The following is a 9,233-nucleotide window of genomic DNA, read 5'->3' as shown; positions in this document are numbered from 1 at the left end:
AATCATTTTAGATCCGATCGAAATAGGATTTGGTTTGTTTATATTTAAATCTAAAATATGTCTAATATATGTAATTTTTCATCTTCCTTGGATTGGAAAAGGGTGACACACAGCCGATCGGTTCGATCTATTTCTTTATCTCCCCATGAATCGTATGTTTGTAACACCGGGGACAGAATTTTCTCAATTCCAATCGACTAGGCGTATTGTGTCGATTCTTTTGAGTAATATATCTGGAAATCCCTATTGATTCCTTATTAACACCGTTTCGAACACAACGAGTACATTCCAAAATAACAGTTACTCGGGCATCTTTACCCTTGGCCATGAACCTCCCTTGGATTTTTGATTCACGCAACTCTTCCATTTTCCGATCCAAAATGAAGAAAAAAAGAAAAATTGGTAACTCGAAATAAAATTATGAAAGATTTCGTTACAATCAAATATTAAAATATAGTAATACAATAATTTCTAAATTTAGAATCGCAGTACAGTTTTTCATTTAAGTATTTTGTATGATATTGTTGCCCTAGCCATCACATTTTCATTTTCGTTCTCACTCTTTTATTAATTAAATTTGAACCTGGCGCCGCGTCCGAGTTTGACTGAGGTTGAATCCATTTTGATTCTTTCTAACTTATTCTAAGTCTAAAAACTCTAAAAAAAAGAAGGGGGAAGGGGATTAGTCAAAGATATTTGATTGTTTTTCTAATCTTCTTCACCCCTTCCCAAGTCAATAACTAGAATGAAAAAAACGGGAATACCAACGCATCCGGGAATAAACGATTGATCTCGATTAATAGACCCGCTAAAGCCCCGAACCATATAGTACTTACTACCGGTGCCACGGAGAGATATGTTTTTAGATCTCGCATTGAAAACCCTCCTACTTTATAGTAATTTGTAATACATACTGGTATTACATACCATCAAATGTATATATAGTTAATAACCGCTTGTATTGTCCGCGGAATTCCTAATTCAAATTGAAATGTACAACAGTTCAATTCGGTAGATATTCCCTTTTTTATTAAAAAAAATATGTAGCTTTCCGCCCCACCCCAAATATTCATTTTTCTTTACGGCGGATTTAATATTTATTATTTCATACGTATATAAGTCTTTTTATTATTTTTATTATATTTTATATATGATATGAGACAAAAAAGAAGAAATGGCAAGATAATTTGTGTATACCAATGGAGGAAATAAATAAAAAATGTGGAAAACAAGACAGGGATTCTCTACAATAACACTGTAGACCAATTGAAAGGGATGTAGCGCAGCTTGGTAGCGCGTTTGTTTTGGGTACAAAATGTCACGGGTTCAAATCCTGTCATCCCTACCTATTACTTATCTTCTGAACAGTAACGAGGAATCAATTGAGATCCATAAAAATTGAACATACATATATCGAATCAATCTTTTTTTATTTAATTTTATGATATTCTCTATGATAATATATGTATCGAAGATATATTCGGGTTGCTTTTAGTTTGATAATAAAACGCTCTTAGTTCAGTTCGGTAGAACGCGGGTCTCCAAAACCCGATGTCGTAGGTTCAAATCCTATAGAGCGTGATTCGATTCTTGTTGTTGTTAAATCAAAATGATACTGAAATAATTCAACAGAAATCAAAATTTTACCTCCTATAAAGCAAGTAGGGGGTCAATCAAAAAAAAGAACTGTTAATTAATCAAAGGTCCAACTGATCCCCCCGTCTGTATTGTAAATATGCGGTCACAAATAATCCAGCCAAAGTAATAGGAATTAGACCTAATACGATTCCAAATAGAAAAACTTCAATCATTTCAATTTAGTTGAACGAGGAAAAGGAGAGGTAATATCTATCCTTAAAATATTAATCGGTATTGCCCATGAATCTCAATGACCAAGAATTCGAAATTGAATTGACAAGGTAAAGAACTCTACAATATATAGAATATATTGAATAACACCGAAATCTTTCTTTTTTTTGAATTGTGCATTCAATGAATTTTAATCAAATAAGTCGTATCTTGTTCAGACCGATAAATAGAGCTGAGGTTATAGTTAAAACTGCTAGTAGAAAACCGAAATAACTAGTGATAGTAGGCATGACGAGGCTAAATGAAATACGTTATTTTTATCCATATGTTTATAAAGCACTTCCCTAAGTTTCTATTTTTGAAAGATACGCGGATGGATAAGTAAAAATACTAATTGAAAAAATATATTCAATTGAAAGTTTTTGATTCATCTATTATTATGATTATAGATGATACTAACAAAAATCTTGTGACATAGGTAAGAAATCAATTCATCATCTGTCTCTCTATCCCGCAATTCGGAATCAAGGGATTCAGTTGAACAACTCTTGAGTTTTCAAAACAAATATTCTTATTATAAAGAATTTATAAACAATAATTTAATATATAAATCTAGTAAATATATAAATCTATTAAATGGATTCTAAATAATTAGAAAGAAAAAAAAAAAAAAAAAAGAAAAATAATAAATAAACTATGTTGTGTAACTTGATTCCAAAAATGAAATGCTCTTTGAATCGCTGAAGAATGAATGACCTTATAATGCCCTTTATTTATGAAATTGTATTCCCACTAATTAGATTTTATGTAGTGGGTTCATTTCCATAAAATCTTTTTTAAAAAGAAAAAAAGTATCGCACGATCAGATCACTCGAAACTAGGTTCTCCATTTATTCTTATTCTTTCCATATTAAAAACATTCTTCTAATTAGTTGAAGAACGATCGTTTGAGTCTAATATAAAACAATAATGCGTGCATTACGAATATTTATTATTCTTCTATTCGTTGTTCTGTTTCGTTCATCGAATCCTATGTACTACTGTTACTTGTTACTGGACGACTAACCAATTCCTTAAAATAAAAAAAGATTCAAACAAAAATATAACTACAAACACAAAAGAAATATTTCGAGATTTCACGTCTAATTTCATTGAATTTTGGGACTATTAGAATCTGCTTCCTAAATTATTATAAACCAACCAGTCGGATTCACATTTTACCCAATCTTCGCTTTCTAGCCCGAAGCCAATAACCGATAGAATCCTTAATACTACAGACAGGCATTTTCAGAATTTTCTATTGAATGAATGGTATATGATTCTACATCGACAAGCAGCAAGAAAAGAAGAAACAAATTATATTATTTAGTTTTAGTGCTTCATTTTGATACTTATTGTGAAATTGCGTTGCTGCGTCAGAAGAAGGATAGCTATACTGATTCGGTATACTCTAAAAACACCCTCGGTACAATATTGACGATCTTACAAAGATAAAATTTCAGTTAATTTCCATTTACTGATCTCATCTTTTACGGAATCGATCCCCCTTTTGACTGTACAAGAATATGTGGAGCTCGGCATGTCTGGAAGCACAGGAGAACGTTCTTTTGCTGATATTATCACCAGTATTCGATACTGGGTCATTCATAGCATTACTATACCTTCTCTATTCATTGCAGGTTGGTTATTCGTCAGCACGGGTTTAGCTTACGATGTTTTTGGAAGCCCTCGTCCAAATGAGTATTTTACAGAGAGCCGACAAGGAATTCCATTAATAACTGGCCGTTTTGATTCTTTGGAACAACTCGATGAATTTAGTAGATCTTTTTAGGAGGACCAAATGACTATCGATAAAACTTATCCTATTTTTACAGTGCGATGGTTAACTGTTCACGGACTAGCTGTACCTACCGTTTCTTTTTTAGGGTCAATATCAGCAATGCAATTCATCCAACGATAAACCTAATCCGAATTATAGAGCTATGACACAATCAAATCCGAACGAACAAAATGTTGAATTGAATCGTACCAGTCTTTACTGGGGGTTATTACTCATTTTTGTACTTGCTGTTTTATTTTCCAATTATTTCTTCAATTAAATAAAAGAAAATACTAAATAATAGTACGAATTATCTTATCCCATTCGGAAGGATATCATCTCATAATTATCTATGACTGTTTCTGTCTCTAGCACGACCACTTGATGAAATGGGGAGGGAAGTGGGACAAATGGCCGAGACTACTGGAAGGATTCCTCTTTGGATAATCGGTACTGTAACTGGTATTCCTGTGATCGGTTTAGTTGGTATTTTCTTTTATGGTTCATATTCCGGCTTAGGTTCATCTCTGTAATAATCGGATGAACTGAGTTGGAGACATGAAAGCGTAAGAACTCAACAGGATCCCCCTCAAATCAGAAAAAAAGAGGGGGTAGGTCCCGTTGAGCTCTTACTAATTAGAATTAGACTAATTTATTCATATAAATGAAAAAATGGATCTTTCCTATTTTTTCAAAAAACTTCATTTCTTTCTGATTCTGAATTGCTTCAAAAAAAAAATTGATTCAGACCATCTCTTTCGCGATCGTATCGGTCGATACTTTCATTTCAAAGCGAAAAAAAGAAAGAGAGAATCACTCGATTCCCTCTTTCTGGATGATACAATCCCAATATAACAATATTATATTTCTATCGATCAGATATCACAAACCCTTTAAATAGATTAAAATATACTAATAGAATTTTCTATAGTTATTTTAATATAAAATAGAATTGAAAAATTCATTGAATTTGTTCACTACTTATGTAATAAATCGAAAAAAAGGTTCTGATAAACCGGGAAAAATTGAAACTAAGAATAGAGATCTTTGACGAACGGGATCAAGAATAATTCATTAGTTTATTATTTCGACACCAGAACAAGAAAAGGAATTTTTCTGGTATCGAATACTAGAAAGATGCATAATTCCTTCTAGAATCCTTTGTTCCCTTCATTTTTTTTCTATTCTCCATTTACTTATCTTATTTTTAATATCTACTCTATTTTTATTCTATTAGAATAAAAATAGACACATTCAATGACATTTCAATCTGGCACCAGTGACATAATAATCATAATAATACCGCTCCTATTTGTATTGTAAAAAACAAAGAAATAAAGAAGAGGTAAAATAGTCTTCCTGACAATATAATATCCATACTATGACTAGTAATGCGGTACAAGTAATTACCGAAATAGGGTCGAAAAAGAATAAAAAAAAAAACAAGGGAAAAAGTTTTTCATAATTTTTTGATCATACATAATTAAATTATAGAATTGCCAACAAGAATTTGGTTTTTTTTTACGAACTTTATTTGATAAATCCCCAGATTTAGAAATTCATTTCGGACAATTGAACCTTCTCAAACTGTTTCTTTTTAAGAACTAAAAAGATTTGTGCCAAAATAACAGATGCAAAAAAGAACAAAAGGCCTTGGACACGTAATGGATCTTGAAGGACGATTTCCGCATCTCCCTGACCAAATCCTCCCACATTAGGATTACTCGTTAATGGTTGATCAAGTTTGATGGATTCGCCCTCTGAAACAAGAAGTTCTGGTCCTGGAGGGATAATATCAACCACTTGACGCCCATTCGCTGCATCCACTATGGTTATTTCATATCCTCCTTTTTCTTTTCGTATTATTTTGCTTACTATCCCTGCTGCTGTAGCATTATAAACATTATTATTACTCTTACTCCCGTCGGGATAAATCTGACCCCTTCCCCTGTTCCCGCCTACGTATATGGGATATTTTAAGAAGTGAACATCTTTCTTAGTCGCAGGGTCCGGGGAAAGAATAGGAAAGGTGATTTCACTATATTTCTGACCAGGAACAGGACCTATCACAAGAATATTTTTTTTAGTGGGACGATAGCTCTGAAAAGAAAGATTGCCCATCTTTTCTTTAATCTCGGGAGAAATACGATCGGGGGGGGCTAATTCAAACCCCTCGGGTAAAATAAGAACAGCCCCCACATTCAAACCACCCTTTTTACCATTCGCAAGAACTTGTTTCAGTTGCATATCATAAGGAATTCGAACAACTGCTTCAAATACAGTATCAGGAAGTACCGCTTGTGGAACCTCGATATCCACGGGCTTATTAGCTAAATGGCAGTTGGCGCAGACAATACGGCCGGTTGCTTCTCGTGGATTTTCATAACCCTGTTGTGCAAAAATGGGATATGCATTTGAAACGGGTGCCCAAGTTATTATATATATCATGAGTGATACGGAAATAGATCGAGTAATCTCTTCCTTTATCGAAGAAAAGGTATTTCTAGTTTGCATGGTCCAATCATTGAGCCCAAAAATTTCTACAATAAAATTAGGTAGGTCCCTAGTATAGTTCCCTATCCATGATTCTGCTATTTACTGAAATAAAGTTACTCGAATATAGGAGGCATCCTTCGCGATGGGTAGAAGGAATAAGTACAATTTTGAATGTTTTACTTATGTACAAAGTAACAAACATTATATTTTTCAGTCATTCATTGAATGATAAATCACTACAAGTGAGGGAGATACACGATTTAAATAACGGAAGATCCAATATTTTAAAATTGTGTCAAGAATGACTGGAAAAGTGGAAACAAGACCGGATATAATTTGATCGTTATGAGAAAATCCAAAATCTTTGTAGACAGAACCAATCATTAGTTCCCAACCATGGGGTGAATGAAATCCTATACATAAATCAGTTAATAAAAGAATAGAAAAAGCTTTTATTGTGTCGCTTAAGTTATATAGGAACTCTTGAACCCAAGAGTTAAGAATAACAAGTTCTTCATTACCAAGAATAGAATAACCACTTAGAATAACGAAACAGATTATATTTGTCGAGAAGTGCAAAATCATATGGATACGATCCTCATTGTGCATCTTGATCAATTGGATCGTTTCTTTGTAGATTCCGATACGAAGCTTTTGTAGATGTGTTTCTGGGTATTCCTTTAGCATTTCGTCCAAGAGAAAGAGTTCCTCTAATTCTAGAACTTTTTTTATAATACTCTTTTCTTGAATATCATTCAAAAAAATTTCGGATTGACCAGTATTCCACCAATTAGTAACCCAAGATTCTAGGCTTTTATTAAATGAAAGAGAGATCCACCAGGGCAAAAATACTATAGATGCAAGATATAGAAGGGGAATGAATGCTTTCTTTTTTTCCATTTTTTCGTCTTTTATTTTTTAATGAACTCACTTCATTCGTTAACTCTCTACACTACTAATATTTATATCAAACATAAGTTCTATTACAAGTCATATGCATACTATTATGAATCCATTCCCTGTTTTTTAGTTTTTGATTTGTGATTTATTAGTTAATCCTTGAATTTCGAAATAATACAGAAAGAAAATAACAAAGAATCCACTTTTTTTTGTTACTGTGCAGTTGATTTACATACGGATCAAAATTTCGGACAAAGAAAGTTTTCTGGCTGTTCCGTATACGTCTGCTTTGGGTCAAATGAGCATTCTGAAGAAATTCCAGTTAAGTTATTATACTATTACTATGGTCTATAAAAAAGACTATTCTTTCATTTCAGTTTTATCCCTCTTGCTACGAACAAAATTCATTCTGAACTTCATTTTTCAAAAAACTTCAATTGGTACACGCAAGAAATAGGCCAATTCGGCAGCCTTTTGCTCAATTTCTCGTGGGGTCAGATTCTGATCGGTACGCGTCAAGGGAATGGCCCCTTGGCCTCTTATTTCCATATAAAGGACACGACGTGCATAAATACCCTCTTTAACTTCTATTCTGATGGACTGAATGTCTTTCATAAGGAATCGTAGGAAGATTCGACGATTTTTTCCAGGAAACCCCCAACGAAAAATAGACACTATTTCTTCTTTTCTATCGAATCGATCATAACCGCTACCTACATTCCACAAAATTGTGCACCACAAATAGGAGCTAATAAAGAGACCGGCAATCCCATAGAAAGACATTACGATCCCCTGTGGAAAAAAAATTATTTGCTGAGACGGAAATAAAGCTATCAAATCCCTACCAAGATAACTGGAAGTTCCAACCAATAAAAACCCTAATGAACCTAAAAAAAGGATAAAGGCCCAGCAGAAATTGCTGATTTTTCGAGATCCTCTTATAAATTCTATCCATATACGTTCTGATCGCCAATTCATACTAGATCTCGTTGCATTTTATTGGAATTAAGAGAATCAAAAAAAATCTATTTTACTTTTTTTGTTTCCGAAGTAACTCTAATCAACTAGCACTATTTTGATGTGAACCTTTACTTTAGATCTAAGTAATTCATCGAATTACTTAGATCTAAAATAATAACATCACCTTTATATGATTCCCTATAGATACCTACATCCATATAGGTATATTGATTTTATATCTCAAACATTTGTCGCCCGATCTCTTATCTATTTTCTATTTTGAAACTTATCTATTTTCTATTTTGAAATACTTCTAATTGATTTCCTCAGATATCATGTTTACGTATGTATAATCGCTTATGTTTGGAGTAAGCCACATGTTAGATTCTAGTCTACTAAATAGATAGCTGTGTTATCGTCAAAGTCTAAGTTTTGAAAAAAAAAAATAGACAGCATATTTAAAAAATCTTGTTTTTTTGAACATGAAGAAATAAAGAAGCCATTGCAATTGCCGGAAATACTAGGCCCACTAAAGGCACAAAAATAGAGGGTAAGGTGGTGAGAGTTGTCATAGAATGGATACCTCGACTTAATATTTTCATTGTTATATTAATAGTTTTACCTGTTATTTATTGATTGTTATAAAAGGTATCTTATAATTATACTAATTCAATATATAATTATACTAAGTAATATCTACGTGAGTATATATAGAAAAGGAATGAGGAATGTCGAATTAAATAAATGGACTTACTCATCTTTCGACATGAGATATATGTATCATAATAGACGTTTGCATTATTTTAGTTATTATCTTGTCTTAGCATTTTTTTTTAATAAAATTTCATAAAGATTTTCGTACAAATTCCCAAAAAGGTAGTTATAATCCGATCCAACAACAAGGATTCTTAGTAAAACTAGAGATCCGCTAGAGATGTAGAAAGATGCAAGACTCTATGCCGCTATTTGCTATAGTTGAAGTATATATACACATGTAATGTTAAGAAGGGAGCATGAAATTCATTTTCTTCCCCGTGCCAAATTTTGCGGAAGAAATAAAAAAAAAAAGAATTCATTTTTTAAGTTAAGTAAGGCTTTACTTGATTGAATTTTGATTCGAGGGAACGAAAGCGTGGAGCTGAAATAACTCACTCACAACACCTTTTAAAGGATTACGTGGTACGATTAGATCGAATAAGCCCTTATCGAATAAAGATTCAGCCTCCTGTGAACCCTCAGGGACTGCCTT

The 9,233-nt window shown here is 32.8% G+C and overlaps 2 non-coding genes across 2 annotated transcripts; both read left to right on the top strand.

Moving 5' to 3' along the window:
* The first annotated feature begins 1,271 nt into the window (after positions 1-1,271).
* TRNAP-UGG (transfer RNA proline (anticodon UGG)) lies at positions 1,272-1,345 on the top strand. The gene has a single exon. It is a non-coding gene; the product is annotated as a tRNA-Pro (tRNA).
* A 162-nt stretch (positions 1,346-1,507) lies between these two features.
* TRNAW-CCA (transfer RNA tryptophan (anticodon CCA)) lies at positions 1,508-1,581 on the top strand. Its single transcript has one exon. It is a non-coding gene; the product is annotated as a tRNA-Trp (tRNA).
* The last annotated feature ends 7,652 nt before the right edge of the window (positions 1,582-9,233 follow it).

The sequence above is a fragment of the Cucumis melo genome, unplaced genomic scaffold (assembly GCF_025177605.1).
Source record: "Cucumis melo cultivar AY unplaced genomic scaffold, USDA_Cmelo_AY_1.0 utg001734l, whole genome shotgun sequence".
Classification (NCBI taxonomy): Eukaryota; Viridiplantae; Streptophyta; class Magnoliopsida; order Cucurbitales; family Cucurbitaceae; genus Cucumis; species Cucumis melo.
This window is presented reverse-complemented; position numbering and strand designations above follow the sequence as displayed.